The 15,832-nt window shown below is 32.7% G+C and overlaps 1 protein-coding gene across 1 annotated transcript in view; it reads left to right on the forward strand.

Annotated features, from left to right (window-relative positions):
• Positions 1-15,614, forward strand: part of LOC134542203 (heparan-sulfate 6-O-sulfotransferase 2) — a 29,712-nt gene extending 14,098 nt beyond the window's left edge. The window contains exon 5 of the mRNA XM_063386269.1: positions 509-15,614. The gene's annotated coding sequence lies outside the window, so the exon portion shown is untranslated. The remainder of the gene's footprint in view (positions 1-508) is intronic.
• Positions 15,615-15,832: the final 218 nt, after the last annotated feature.

Here is a 15,832-nt window from a genome sequence, read left to right on the forward strand (position 1 = left end):
ATATTTGACTTTAGATATGTTGAACGCGTGCTTATTAGTCCAATCAACACCAGGCATATTAGTGTCACCATAATTAATAGATTATCTTGATAGTTTGTAAATTTTTCTTCCAAGAGCATCAATATAAGATGTATAAAGCATAAGTAGTTGGAGGTGTTTGAGTTAATACCAAGTGTAAGAAATTTATTTGGAGAGGTTATAATTTTAATCCAGACTGCTTCAATTCCTGTATGTTCATAAAGAAGAGTGGGAGGAAAAGATGTAAACAAAAATACATAGAAACATTTGCCCCTTGAGGTTACCAAGCGAACACTCTACCGCTCTGCTACCGCATATATTGGAGTCATTATGTTTTATCCTAGGATCCAGTCTAGTGACTCAAACAGCCTTCAATGTTTGTTTATAATGTAGAGTATGTCTGTGTGTGTGTGTGTGTGTGTGTGTTTTTTTTTTTGTTTTTTTTACATTATGTCGTCTTGAGAACTGGGGGTTTTGTGCTGTGTTTCAGGGCACTTGACTGTGATAGTCTCATACTTCTATGGGGAACGACGCAAACACCATTACGTAAAACGTAAACTACTAGTACTTGAACTTCTTCTGCTGCTCTCAACTACTTGTACAAGTGAGTGTGTAACCTTGTAATTCGTGTAGCGCACAAAGTTGTAAACGACACCACCGTGTATTCAGTGTTCGCTGTTCGCCACATGCACCAGCTCACGCACCGGGAACTGCATCTGCACTGCATCGTGCCGTCAGTGTGGGGCCTGCGCTTGCCAACGGTAGTCACGTTCCTCTCGCTGTCTGCGAGGGAGACAGTCAGTGCAACTGATCCCCATCCTTCGCCCGCACCCTGCTGGTCACTGCCAGGTCCTACGAACTTGTCTAGAATGAAAATGTCAATTTTAGCTGAGGGAAAAAAAAAAAAAAAAGGACATTATTATACATTTTAGTATAATATTTAATCTCAAGTGGTTTCAACTTTTCCTTTTTTTTTTTTTACAGCTGTTGACTGCTGGTATTTAATAAACTGTAAGAAAATGATTACCCTTTCTGTACTTGGTTCTACGTTTAACACTAAAGTGATTAGGGCTGTATCAGTTTTATAATACAAGTTTAATAATTTGGGATTTTTAAAAACTAGTGTTTAAAATTGGCTGTAATCCCCCTCTATGTGGGAACGACAAGTCTTTGCTTTGGCAAGTCAACCCATATTTTTCTGTACTATGTAGTTGTAGCATCATGTAAGAAAAGAAAGTGCTAAATTGTGTATGTATTACGTACAGTGGAACCTCGCTGATATGAGAACGAGAACGGTATATTACGAGAGGCTTGGAATTACGAATGTTTTGAAATGGACTGCCAGTTTGATGTAGAAACCGTAGTACATTTACTATATGGTATTAACAACAGGTTTTCTGGTGCCTCTTTCTTGCGACAAGCAGCAGTGAAAGAAAGAATTTTGCCCTTGGGTCACTAAGCAAGCAAATAAAGGAAGGATATGAACGTTGCTACAGAGATAAAGAACTGGGGGGGGGGGGGGGGGGTTTTGAAAGGGACTCACCACAGTTAGTGCTTTCTTATTCCCTGCCATCCTGGGCCTATCACCGTGTAGTTTTTCAACTAAGCTATTCCCATCGGGTCGGGACATGTGTTAGTTTAAGCAAAGACAACAGCGGCTCGCCGGCAGGTCGTACGGTAACTTACTAATGAAATTAAAATGGCTAGAGATAAAAATTTAGTATTGAATACTGGTAGAATCCATTTTGGTTCTATGCATTTTTTCCGACAAAGTTACATTTTTGAAATATAACATAGAGTTTGGAAATTTTTGGAAGGAGTGGGAAATTAAATTTGAGACATTTTTTAAAATATTTTTTATTATTCTTAGGTTGTTACAAGTTGTGAGAGCTCATAGGACAGAATAATCTGCCATTGTCAGTTCTCATAGTTGCGAGGTTCCAATGTATTTTCATGAATTGAGTAGAGTTAATGGTTTAGTTTATAACAAAAAGAGGATTTAAAAGGAGGAAACTACTAACTTTCATTACAGTTATGGCCTGGCCAAATAAATCTTGTTTTTGATGGTTTGATCCGCACAGCAAGCCCATAGTTATTACAGTTACAGATCCATTTATGCTCCATATTTTATTTTAAATTTATTTGTCAGAAGTTTTTTCCTCATTTGTAGTTTTTTTACCTTTAATTTTTTTACAATAACTTTTTTGCATACTAAAATATGTAGTAGGATTTTGTAATGCTACTGAAAGAGCTCAGCCAATTTTGACTTGGAGTTTTGGGTCATTTCTAATGTTCTGCTGAGTCTGATGTCATTTATACCATTTTTATAATTGATTTCTAAAATCTATTCTGTTCTCTTTTTGTATTCAGAAAAGAAAATGTTATTGAAAACTAGGGACTTGACTGCCACGTCCTTTGGACTTTCACATGAAAGTCAAAAGAAAACAATAAAGTCAAGTGGAGGTTCATGATTTAACAAACATGGCGATGAAAAAATGTGCAAAGAGTATTACAGTTGTTTGGATAATTAATTACTGTGTAAGTTTGTATGTCCCCTGGACATAGCTGTACAAATTTTTGTTGTTTAAAATCGAAATTAATTTTACATTTAAGGACATGATGTTATAGTGAATTGTGATACTAAAACCAAAAAAACACAGAAAAAGCACATGCGTGCACCATGTAACACCTAAATGCAAGTTAGGACACTATGTAGCACAACATTTTATTTAAAAATCACAAAATAATCAGCATTTACTTAATCTATCATTATATTAAATTCAATGAGTTTACAGGGTGGCCACTCACCGGGAAAACCGGGAAAACCGGGATTTATCAGGGAAATCACGTTGATCGGGAATTATCAGGGAAATGTCAGGGAATTTTTTTAATAACCGGGAATTTTTTGTGTCATGTATATTTCCCTGCCAACCATTACGGATTTTCCGTAATTATTACGGATTTAACACAATATTACGGAAATACGGAACATTGCTGGTTTACGGAAAAAAAAATCCGTTTCTGGTGTGCGTGTTTCGTGAACGCAGTTCGAATACATCACGTGGTTGCGCAGATAACGGAACTGATAAATGTGCGCATGTACTGTCGAAATAAGTAGATTAATTGTTGTGTTTTGTAATAGAAATGGTACGGTATTACGTCCGTTGTACGATACAACTAGTACATATTCTCGGACTTTTCGTCTGTTAGCTACTTACATCACGATAATTTTTGTATGGTACTTTGGCTAACCTGTCTTGTGTTATTTACTTTGTTGAAAGCCATTTTTTTTACAAAGTGTTTTTGTCGTGTGTACAGACGTGAAACCTTTTTATGTCGTTCGATAGTGTTGTGTTCTTCAGTGCCGGTTGTAGAAATGAAGCGTGTGACAGAACAATGTGTATCTGAGTCAAAAAAAGAACGTTATTCTTCAGAACTTTCGACCAAACTATATAAAAGAATGGTCATGCTTGTCATCTTCAAATGTTGTGGAACGCCACGCTTTTTGTAATGTATGCACGTGTGACTTTTCGATTGCGCATGGTGGAAGGGATGACTGAGGACGGCATATTGAATCAAAGAAACATGCAGAACATTTTAAAGCCGTGACGAGCAATAAATCTATATCGTCGTTTTTCGCTACATCTGAAGAAACGAAAGTAACAAACGCAGAGTTATTGTTTACAAGTTTTTTGGTAGAACACAATTTACCGATAGCAGTAGCCAATCATTCGGGTAATTTGTATAGAGCTATGTTTCCGGACTCAAAAATTGCACAGAAATACAGCTGTGCGAGAGCAAAAACATCTGCCTTAGTGGAGTATAGGCTGGTTAAACTAAATTGAAACTGTTGAATCTTTAGTAAGTTGACCATTTGCTTTAGCTACAGATGGGAGTACTGATTGTAATGCAGTGAAGATTTATCCATTAGTTGTTTCACAACTAGAAATGTTACACTTCAAAAATGAATTAAAGAACAGTTATCAAAAGTTGTGTGAAAAAAATGTTTGAGCACTCGCCACTGAAATACCCCATTACATAAAACAAAACACAGACTGCATGTCATTGAACGGGACGCTATAATGTAAAGTGACATATTTAAAATGTATTTGTTATTTAACGAACTTCCGTATGTATATAATGAAGAAAATACAGCAGGGTGCTAAAATATGAGTAATCTCTTTCTATAATATATTTTTTCATCAAAAGTATGTTTTTTTTTTGTAATTGTAAATATCAGGGAAATTTTGAATTTTTAATCAGGGAAATCAGGGAAAAATCAGGGAATATTTTTGGTGACTGTGAGTGGCCACCATGGTTTAACTTGAAGTTTTTACTAATGTGTAAATACCAAATGGCTATAAAATGTAAATTTTACATTTATTTGATTTTGTATCTCTAACACATTTTTACATTACTGATAGTACATGTTTCAAACTCACAGATACTTGGCAATTTATTTTTATTATTCTAAGTAATTCGTGCTCAACATGTTTATGACAGATTATTTTAGTGTTAAAATGCATTTGGTAACATATTTTATGAATAAATGGGATGTATAAAACAAAACAAAACAAAAACATAAATATCTTGTTTTAAAAATGAAATTGGCCTATAAAAATATAACCATATAATATGTTTCTAGTTATGATAGGTAGTTGAGGCAGTATTTAAATTGTGAGCGATTTTTAAGCAATTGAAACTTTTTTAGGGGTGTATTTAGTATAAAAGTTTATTGTACTAAGGTGCTATAATGTACAAAAATCATATTTTATAATAAAAATACAAATCAGAATGGGTAATATTTGGAAGGCCTTCACTCAGTGCATCATATTTCATATGCATCTTGTGAATGATGAAAATTCTTCAGTTCGAACCATTTACTTCAGTGCCTACAGTGCAGAACTAACAGGTCTGCTTGGGTGATTTGCCTGCTTGTAAATGCAAGGTTATCGCTTGTAATCACTCTTCTGTCTCGGAGCCCTGGTTTTTAACTTTTAAGACAAGGGTCGTTTGCTCATTCCCAGCATAAAATTGGTGCCCCATGTTTTCTCCATAATTATTGTGGATTAAATGTTCAAAGTTAGCCCTGTTAGAGCACAAAATAACTTAAAGATAATTTTTTTTTTAACTGCTCTTTGTTTGGTCACATTAGTACTAATAATCAGAAGTATTGACTTTTTTCTCTCAAAAAATTGTGATATTACTTATTTATTATTCTGTTATAATAACATAAAACATATGAAGTCTTCAGTATGCCATATTTTTATACTATCTAAATTAGTTAAAGGATACAAGATGTCCATAAAAGAATGTGTCAGTTTCAATAGTATGATATAACATTTTAATTTAGCCTATTTACAACAAATCATACATGAAATTAAAGGTAAACTAAACTGGGTAGTTTTTTTTTTTTTCCGATATGTTCACCATTTGTTATATGGCACACATCAAACTTAAAGTCCAATTATTCCCACATTTTGGTTAACAAGTCCGGAGTAATTATGTGCCTCAACTCTGGCAAATCATTATTTAGTGGTAGAACATAGAAACAATCTTTTATAAAGCCCCGAAGGGAAAAAAAATTGCTTGGCGTTATGTCAGGTGAATGTGGAGGCCAACGAAAAAGAGCTCTTTCGTCTCAACCAATATGATCATTCCAATGGTACGGGGCTTGGACATTCAACCACTCTCGTACAAAGAGATTCTAATTGAGAGGTGCTCCATCCTTTTGCCAAATAAAGTTTACAGGTTGACCTTCTACTATTTGGGGAAAGAGCCATTGTTTCGTGCTGCAAGCGAGAAGGAAAACAAAGCAGAATTTGCATATGCGTTTACCTAAAACTCTTTAATTGTGACCTTGAACGAACACACTACCATGCTTTCAGTTGATACTATTAAATTTTATAACTGAGACATTTTTTTTTAACTGCATATGGTGGCATTAGTTCTATTTTTGTGGCCTGAAATAATGTGGAAGTCTGATTTGGGGATGTGCACAATGACAAATTTCATTCTTGTAAGAAAAAGAACCATTGTATTAAGCCCACCGCACAGGGAACAATATTCCTTACGAGATCATACTCGTGTAGTTTTGCTTACAGTAGGGCCTGTGCTATGATGCTCTTTGTATTTTTAATTATATAATGTACTTTGCTTGTGTATTGCATAATAAATTGTATTTTCTGAAAATTAAGTTCCTGTTTGAAGACTATTGCAATAACATGCACTAAATGTAAGAGTTTTATTTCCAGATGTTACAATAATGAAGTATGTAGCGCATAACAGCCTTTACCTCAAAGATGTTTGGTCATTTGTTCTAAACTTGGTGCATTCTAAATTAGTTTTTATTTTAAGGTTATTTTAAGTGAAACATTAGTGGTGCACCTATATCTCTCACTTAACACGTCTTCAGATTGTGCTGATTCATTTAGCTAGAAGTATTACAGCGCGCAGATTTTCATGAAGGCCAAGCTTATGTTTGTCGCACTTTAGTTTTAAGCAAGTCAACTGTGCACACAATCGTACCAAATAAGGACTCTTACCAAAAGTTTATATAAGTCTGATGCTGTTGGTTGTACTAGTGGGAATATATTTGACATTAGATACCGGAACAGAAATTAACAGATGATTCACATGGAAAAGGTTGTTAAATGAGTGTTGCAATGAAAAAAAAAATCTTTAGCCTGACAGCATTGGTGTTAACCAGGTGGTGATACGCGAATAAGCTCTTTAATTTTTGAAAAATTAAAATGTAATTATTTGGACAGTAATATCGGTTTAACTGTCAGTAAAGGATGCTTTGGAAAGGTACACTACGTGAGTTAAAGGTCACGCCCAGGCGGGCAAGTCAGCCAGCCGACTGACGTTAAAGTACATAACCACCATCTCCCGTTACGCGGTGTCGTATTTGCGATACAAAGTGTGATGGGAGGCATATAAAGATAAATGGTGTGACATATTTATAGTTCAGTGTTATTCAACGCATTTATATTACATAAAATATATTTTCTACACAATTTTGGAACACATTAAATAAATTAGCTATGCTATTTATGGAAACTAATGCTTCTAAATACACAATTTCGAATAACACGTGCATTTTTAGGAACAAATTAGTTGTGCTAAGTGAGGGATAGGTAGCTAAAATGTTTTTCTATATAAGTTTCATGCATCAGCCTCAAAGTAATTTGAAATAATATTTTGTAGTATTTGTCAATAACTTCTAAAATTTTTATTTCAATATTGGTAATAATATTTAGTTTTTTTTTTTAAATTTCAAATGACAAGGGTAATGAAATAAAATTTTTAAAATACTCTGCATCATCAAATACTGTGCATTCATCAAACTGAAATCAAAACTTAACGTCCTTCGTTTCATGTTTCTTTTATACAACAAAATGTTTTAGGATTCTTTTACAGAAGAAAAAAACTATTAACAGAGGCCCAAACCTATGTTAAAAATTTGCATTGCATTAGTTAAAATAGAGCTTACTGTATTAATTATACTTGTAAAAAAATTGCAAGTTTGAAGTGTAACATTAGTCAAAAATAAAAGTAATGTTATTACTGCAATTTATAATTTATTTAATGTTATGAAACATGTGAGAATCTCATTATGATTTTGATTAATTTAATTATTATATGTTGATAATTGAATCGTATTACCATCAAATACTTTTATCTGAATAATCGTAACATCCATAGATGTTATTCAGTAATGAACATTCCATCTAGTGGTAAGAACCATGGTATGCCTGGAGGATTAAATCAAGCCAGAATATTTCTTGATTCAATGATTGAAGAACCACACAAAAGGAATCCAGTCTCGTGTAAAGCTACCTTGTTTCGTAGCCCATTACGTAGCTTCAAGTGAATATAGTAAGATTTATATAGGACATATTGTTCAGAGTGCAGTGGGCTTTACTCTAGTTAGTAAAATGTTTGTTATCAGTGGTTTATATTGTATTATATATTCCAGATGAAACTTCTTGGTGTGTGTGATTTCATGAGTGAAGCCGGACTGATCAAACTACGCCATGAAATGAATGGTAATGATGTAATGAGCAAGGGTTGAAGTTCCCACATGGAGTAGCTTTAAAGTAGTAGTATGTAGTTTACTCTATTGTAAGGCTGGGGTTTGGCTTACAAAATTGATGACTTCCTACATTTGCCAGAAAACTCTTCAACGATTGTAGTAAGTATAAATACAGTATTTTAGTAAGACAGTAATTCAGGATGTAGCATTACAACTAGAGCAGCAAGTAAACTGTCTCAGTAACACTAAGTGCTGGCAATTACATGTGAACAAGCAAAGTAGTAGTACATTCCATGGAACCTTTCCTTATCTAAGGTTCCTGTGTTCAAACTTGCTGGAAAGCTCTGTGTAGTACTCAAAAGAATTAATGCACTAGTGTTACCATTTACATTTTACATGCAAAAATGTTACTAGAATGGAAATGCATCTTGTATGTGGGTAAACATCTTAGAATCTGTTGAGTCTTAGATTCGAGTAAACCCAGTACTTTTATGTGTATTTTTGTAGCACTTCTTATGTTTAACGTGCAAGATTGCTCTGCTTATGAATATTCTCGCTTGGTGTGTATTTTTTGACTCATTGTTGAGCTGCAATTCATCGAAGTGTGAGGCGACACCTGTTTCCATATTATTGTTAGTGTCTTTTTTATTTTCTCAAAGCACGTAGAAAAACTTGAACAGGCATCATTGGGAATGCTATTTTTGTGTGATTGTGAATGGTCAGCTCAGATGATGAATTTTTTTTATTACATTAAATTCTTTAGAATGTGATTGAACTTAGTGTGCCATAAAACAAATAATTAAAAAGCAAGTTTTATTGTTAGCATATGTTAGAAGCTCTCTATCCATTGTGTTATTTTATAGAAATTTTGAAATTTAGGTGGTGTTTTGGTGACATGAGACTTTTTTTACATTTTACTGTAAGCTGTTTTCCATGTTTGGCCTGCTGCTAGTCCATTTTTTAAATTAAAGTATTGCAATGCACTTCCACACATACAAGACTATAAGTAAAAAAAAAATATGCAAAATAACTTTATCAATCCGAATCTTGTTTGGCCCCAAGTAATGCTTACGTGGTTTAAGAGTTCCACCAATTTGCTTATCTTTGTCATCTTGCATTTTGCAACACTTTTATCTTTCTTTAAATGATTCATGCAATGGGTAATTTTGATTTAATGCAGTTTTTTGGACATATGTCATTACCATGCTGCAATGGCGTATGTCCAAAAAAAACTGCTGCACTTTTATCTTTATCTGTTGGAAAGTTTTATAAAAGAGTTATTGGGTGATAATGCAACAACTAAATTTTTAGTTAAGATATATAAAATTTTATGGATGTGTTATTACTCGTATTTGCATATTTAAGTGTCTTAATGATATGTGAATGCTCATCTTTGCTGTTTTTTTTTACCCACTTCTTCTTTACAGATTTTGTCACTCATTTTATTTTTTATGATATCATTTATCTAGCTGACTCATTTTTTTCTTGGTGATTTCTAACATCTACTATTTATAACATTCTATCAAACAATACAGTATGCGTATACTATTTTTAGCTTGTTTATGTCATTTTACCTTGTGAAACCATACTCTGTTGTGTCAAAACTTAACTTTAAAAACTTATTTAATACAGTATTACTTGTTTTTAAGAGGTACTTATTTATTAATGGCAGTTAAAATTTTAAAATGGGTTCAAAACATTAAATATTATATTAAGATTCAACTAATATTCCTGGCACACCGTGCTCTATGTGATGATCTAGTATGGAAACATTCAAAACATGATTTGGGTGCAATTATGTAACTTAATAGTTCAAAGTACGGTATTGTATGGAGCAGAGACATGGGGTGCGAGCGTGAGGAACCAGTAGCAAATTACTACATAAATATTCGCAGACTGATTTACAGAAAGCCCTGTGTGGATTGGGTTGGAAATAATGTGATAAAAAAAGTAGTAACATGTGTCATGGCAAACAAAGTTAGCAGTTTGTTGGAATTATAAAATCTAAAATTACTTGATATTATGGAGTTGTAATGCTTTAATTGTTTAATAGTTTATGGATAGTAAATTATTGATGTTATTTCTTTACATTAAATGATTTTAATTCATTGTTTAAGGAAACGTATGTGCCATGGTTGACATCAATTTATTTTGACAGTTCATTTGAAAATCATAAAATGATGTGATAGGCCTACACACAAAGGAACAGTTGATCTACCTTGTCAGTAGTCTATGGTTCGGTTTAAGAGGAAGGCACTGAAGTATCACAGGACACTGTATGGCTGGTGAGCTTTAGGGTAAAGTATTTTAACTTGCATAAAATATTGTGAATAGCACTACACTTTCCTTTCCCACTTGGCTGTTTATCCATTGTGTTGTGATCTAGATCATGTATCAAGTTGTAAAATTTGGTTGAATAATATTTTGTTTCAAAATACATTACTTGACCTTGAATTCAATGAAAATACAGCAAGTGTGTGTTTAAATGAACTGTTTTTGGATACAATGTGATGTCGGGGTGATAGTTGTTGAGGGTTATTAAATTTAATTATTTAATTTTGAAATAATTGGGAAACATTGCAGATATTGCTAGTGAGCCCCTCATTGTAGTCAAGAAGTTAAGCTCTAATAATTCATCCATTCAGTACAATTTATTATTACTTCTGCTCATTGTTATAAATGACCTACAGCAGGGTGTCTACCGGTTGCGAAGAAGGCAACGAAACTGAAGGGCTGGTCACTGATAAGTCTCGAAATAAAAAAGTATCAGTGCTAGAAGTCATGAAACTTTAATATCCAGTAGCCTTTTACTAACAATTATTTTGTTTTTTGTTGATGTCTTAATTATTTTTTTAAATTACACATTAAAAAAATATTGTATACTGACCATTTAAATTATGTGGAAATTATCTCTGAAAAGGTTCTAGCTTTCTAACTTAAAAATTGACACATTCCTGTGATTAGTTGATATGTTTGTTAGTATGTTTAATTTTCCTTGTATATTAAAATGACTGTGATATAAAAATTTAGTAAGAAATTAGTATTAAAAAGTCCTGATTTTGATTCTCCAGGTATCTTTAGGCATCCTGTAAAGAGATTTCAAATTTGATCAACCTGATCTCTGACGGGCATTTTGGATACACAGTGATTGCTTTGGGAACATCGTAAAGGTTTATAATCCACAGAAATGCATTTTAGGATGCAAGATGATTTATTGTGGTCGGTGATTTCTCTCTCTCTTGTTTGGCGTCTGCCTCTAGATGCGAGCTCGGGAATGCAGGTGCACTGCAGCTCTTGCTGATAGCTCTTATCAAGCCCTTGGTTGGCTTGTACTCACCCTCCTCCAGTACGACACGTAAGCTTACTGGGCCTGGCAGATGGAGATGTAGTTTGTAAATACAGCCTCATGACACTGAAATACGCAAATAACATTGTGTAAATGTTTAGTCTGACACAGTCGTGCTGAACGGATTTATTGTGTGTCCGCACTAACAGTGGTGCAATATTTTAATATACTGTAGTTTTAGTTTGTTGTGATGCTTTGTTTAGTAACAATTGAAAAAATAATGACATTTATTAATTTTATTGCCCTTATTAATGTAGTCATTGCTTGTTTGACACATGTGACATGTGCAATAGTTCTAAGTAGATGTCCTTAATTTTTCCATGAGATTATGATTTACAGTATGAAATGTGATCAGTTTAGGTAGAAGGGCCTAGTTGTGTGTAGTTGTCGGGAGTAGATTTTGTTTTACTAATTTGTACTTGAGTTTCACTTACTAAGTGAAGTACACTTTTAGTTTATGTTAAAGCTTAAAAGATTTATGAAAGATATTGTTAGTGGAAATAGTTGACTAGGTTATGTGTTTTTGATTGGATAGGTTAGTCGTTAGTAGATACTTTTGTTGTGAGATTGAGAAAAACATGTAATTATGCTGTAGAATTGCTGATCGCTGAATATTGCTTATGGCAATGACAAAAGTAATAAACATTTGTAGTTTATTGTTGTTTCATGTACATTTTGTTGATTTATGGCAAAATACTTTGGGTACCTATTTCATTTTAATTATTTTTATATTAATTTCTTTGAATATAATAGCTTCTAAATGCAGTTCTATTTAACTACAATCATTTCTTCATTCTTTAGCTTTAGACCATGATAATTGTTGAAATTTAGAAGAAAATATTTACTAGTGTAAATTTTTATCAATTGCACTCTAAAATTAAAAATGTGTCAAATTTGACACTCAATGAGTACCATATTTAATTCAAATTCTTTGAAAGTTGTATTCATTAGTTTGGTTGTGAAAAAATATTATATCATAAGAACAGTTTACCAAACATTAGTACAATCAGGGTGATTTGACCTTCACAGCATAATGTCAGTGAGCATCTAGGAAACAATGCAAATAATGTCTGGGTCATGGAATATGTCTGGCAACCAAATAAAGTAGCAGATGCTTGCGATTTACCTTTCTGTTCAAAGTGAATTTGTAGTAGCCTTGATGTGTTATTGAGGAAGTGTGGTTTTTATCATGCAGTTTTGTATGTTTTTATAATACAGTATCAGCTATGCTATGTGAAAAGTGAACTGCTATTTATGTATTGATAGTCTGTTTTCTTGTTCTGGGTTGCATTTTGTAGACGCCATTGAGATGCTAACCATTGCGAGTTAATGAAAACTGTTGCCCATAGGAATGTGCACCATTCTAGCATCTTTGTCATAATTTTTTATCACAAAAAGTACATTTAAGCATTAAAAAACTAAATAAAATTTTATCTTAAAGCACACATTTAAATCTCGTAACTTATGTATTAATAATTTTATTTTTGTCTCAGTGTAACTCAGTTTGTGCACTTTATAATTTGTGTGAGAGATGACTTAACGCAAAAGTTGATTGTAGCATTGTGATATGTACAACTACTGGGATTAGATTTTTTAAACAGAATATTTTACCTACATTAATAATTTAGTAGAGTGTATTTTTTTTTTGAACTCAGTCATAATGTCAATGGAATTTTATAATCCTAAAAATATTGACTGCTTGTGCAATCCTGCAAGTTGTTAGTTTACTTACTTAATTTTTGGTGCTTTTTTTAAAAATCTAAAACTGAAAAATTCAGGACTGCTTTTTGGCTTGTGTTGTTAATTTAGTTGGCTGTAGTTCATGGTGTTACATAGTAGCTGATGTATTGTACTTGCCCAATTGGAGACTAAATATTGCACTAGCTGTTTACATATATAAATATATTTAAACAACTCTATAAATAAGTAATAATTTTGAATGATTGATGACACTAAAAATTGTGTCCAGGTATGCACAGACTTGCAAAACACTCACGGCACAAAAAACTGTCATTTTGAAAGTTCAACTGGAAGGCCTGTAAGCTTGGGCATTATTATGTGAAATGTATTTGTGTCAAGGCTAAATGACGTCACATTTTAGTTTAATCTATGCTGTTTCTAGTTCTGGCACTATATTTAAAAAAAAAATAGTATTAAAATAAATTAAATTTTGAGCAGCAATATTTATTTTAAATTTAGTCCTATAACTTTTACTAAATTTATTCTCATCTTTAACTTAATTTTATGTTTTTCTCTGATTTAACTTTATTTACTATCATGATTTTTAATTTTGAAAAATGTATATTTTTTATATCTAGATTGTTTATTATAATTCCAGTCAGTTAGCCGTCCTTTTCTTTGCCGGATGTTCTGTGCTAGCTTAGAGCGCTTCTTGCCCTGGGGTAACGCCTGCCTGTCCGCCGCATCCCGGCGTGCTGCCCTTGTGATCGCTAAGCAGTTCCTTGCAGTTTCGCCTTGCTTCTTCTCGTGATTTCCTGCAAAACATCTGCCCTTCGGTTCCTTTTTTCTTCCCTTTTTGGTACCACCCGTACAACCTGTTGGCATTTCTGTAAGCTTCCTATGTTCAGTTGTTTCGTTCTTAATTACTTGCTTTGTCTGTTGTCCAAGGCATTCTTCAAGATGGCTCAGGTCAGTGATGGTTGCTACTCGTCGTGTTTTTCACATCTGTAGTTTTAATTTTTTTTGTTTAGGAATCATCTAATTGTAGGAGTGGTGCATTTATTTGGTGCTTTAAAATATCTGTGTTATGTTTCTTTGTCCTGCATTTTCATTAAGTCACTAGAGAGAATTATTATTTTATTTTTTATGTCATTTGTATTTCAATTTTTGTGCAATTATTTTTTGTATCTTCAACCTTATGTAGCAGGTGATTTTCAGTGTTTTGGATTATATTTTCAACTTTGCTTCTGGCTAGGAAATGGGGTCTCAGTGAATCTACATACTTGTTAGCCCGGTGAATATGGTTCTGCATTTGCTGCTGTACGCGAGGTCTTATTTCTAAACTTTTTTTTTTTTTTTTCCAAATTGGACAACACTGGCACCGCTTTAACTCACTCTAAGGACATACCTACGTTCGTAGTTGGTTTTATCATTTTACTCAGCACATGTCAGCCTATTAAATAAAATAATAATTCATTGATTTCAAGTCTAGTTTCTCTTGCAGAAGGCTTGTAAACATGAGTTTCGTGCAGCCAAGTAGATAAAATAAACAATTATATTCATGTTTGATGTAGTTTAAAATTTGATTTGATAACTACTTATGGAAAAATTAACCACAAAATGTGCGCGCGAGTTGGTGACGTTCTGTATTTTGATTCGTGGGAATAAAGCCCTGAATAGTTCCAAGCATTAGGGTTGTTCACTTAAGTTAACTGAACATTTCATTGCTTCATTAAATTTCTCACAAATTACCAGTTAAAAGTTAATGTCTGTAACTTTTTTGTCATATTTATACAATGTATGATGTCAAAATATTGTGGTAATTCATTTAACTCTGTGGAAACTATATTAAATATTTTATGTTATTTACTATTGTGTACTTAATCTAACGAAATAATTTTTGCATGTGAATTGTCTGAATAATACATGTGAAATTTCTGCAAGCATATCAATTAAAGGAATTTGGTTTTCCATTGCTGTTGATCTGACCAGAAGTTACTACAATGTCTATTTTAGTTTGATAATACAGGATCTGCAATGAAGTATACTCTTAACTCTATATAGCAGTAGGTTTAAATATAGCTCATGATATATATTTTTGTAGGTTCTTGCAGTTGAAGCAAGAATTTTTGTTTGTAATGTACACAGCAGTGACTGGAACTGTTTCACATGTTGCATTGCCAATGTATGTTTTTGCATAATATTGTATTGTTGACTGTTGTGATCTAGTTAAGTGTTGAAGATGTTTTTTAGTATTGCATTTTATTTCTATGAATTATGTTACATTAAATTTTTCTTTATTAATGTCTCTATTAAATTAAGTAAATAAATATTTAGCTGATGAATCTTGTGTGTGAACAAATTGTAATGTTTTTGAACATTCATAAAAAAACAACAAATTTTTTACTTTGTGCATCAACCTGTAAGTACTATGTTTAAAAAGAAATTGTAGGTATGTTGTAAGCTTCATTTGATAATCAGAATTGTAGCATGAGAAAAAAATAAATTTAATTACTTCCTGACTATGTTAAACTTTCGTTTTGCGTTACTACTCATGTTTTATAGCTGGTAAATTAATTTTTTTTTAATTTGTGAATGATTAAATGCCATATTTTTAGTGATCATAACTTGGTGTTGTGCACATAAATTGTACAAATCCTGGTTTTAGTGTTCTGAACTTGTTGTTAGACAAATGAGAGACATTTTATAACATAAGTGAAATATACGAGGGTTATTTTTTTTTCAACCTC

Source organism: Bacillus rossius (genome assembly GCF_032445375.1).
Source record: "Bacillus rossius redtenbacheri isolate Brsri chromosome 4 unlocalized genomic scaffold, Brsri_v3 Brsri_v3_scf4_2, whole genome shotgun sequence".
In the NCBI taxonomy this organism is placed as follows: domain Eukaryota; kingdom Metazoa; phylum Arthropoda; class Insecta; order Phasmatodea; family Bacillidae; genus Bacillus; species Bacillus rossius.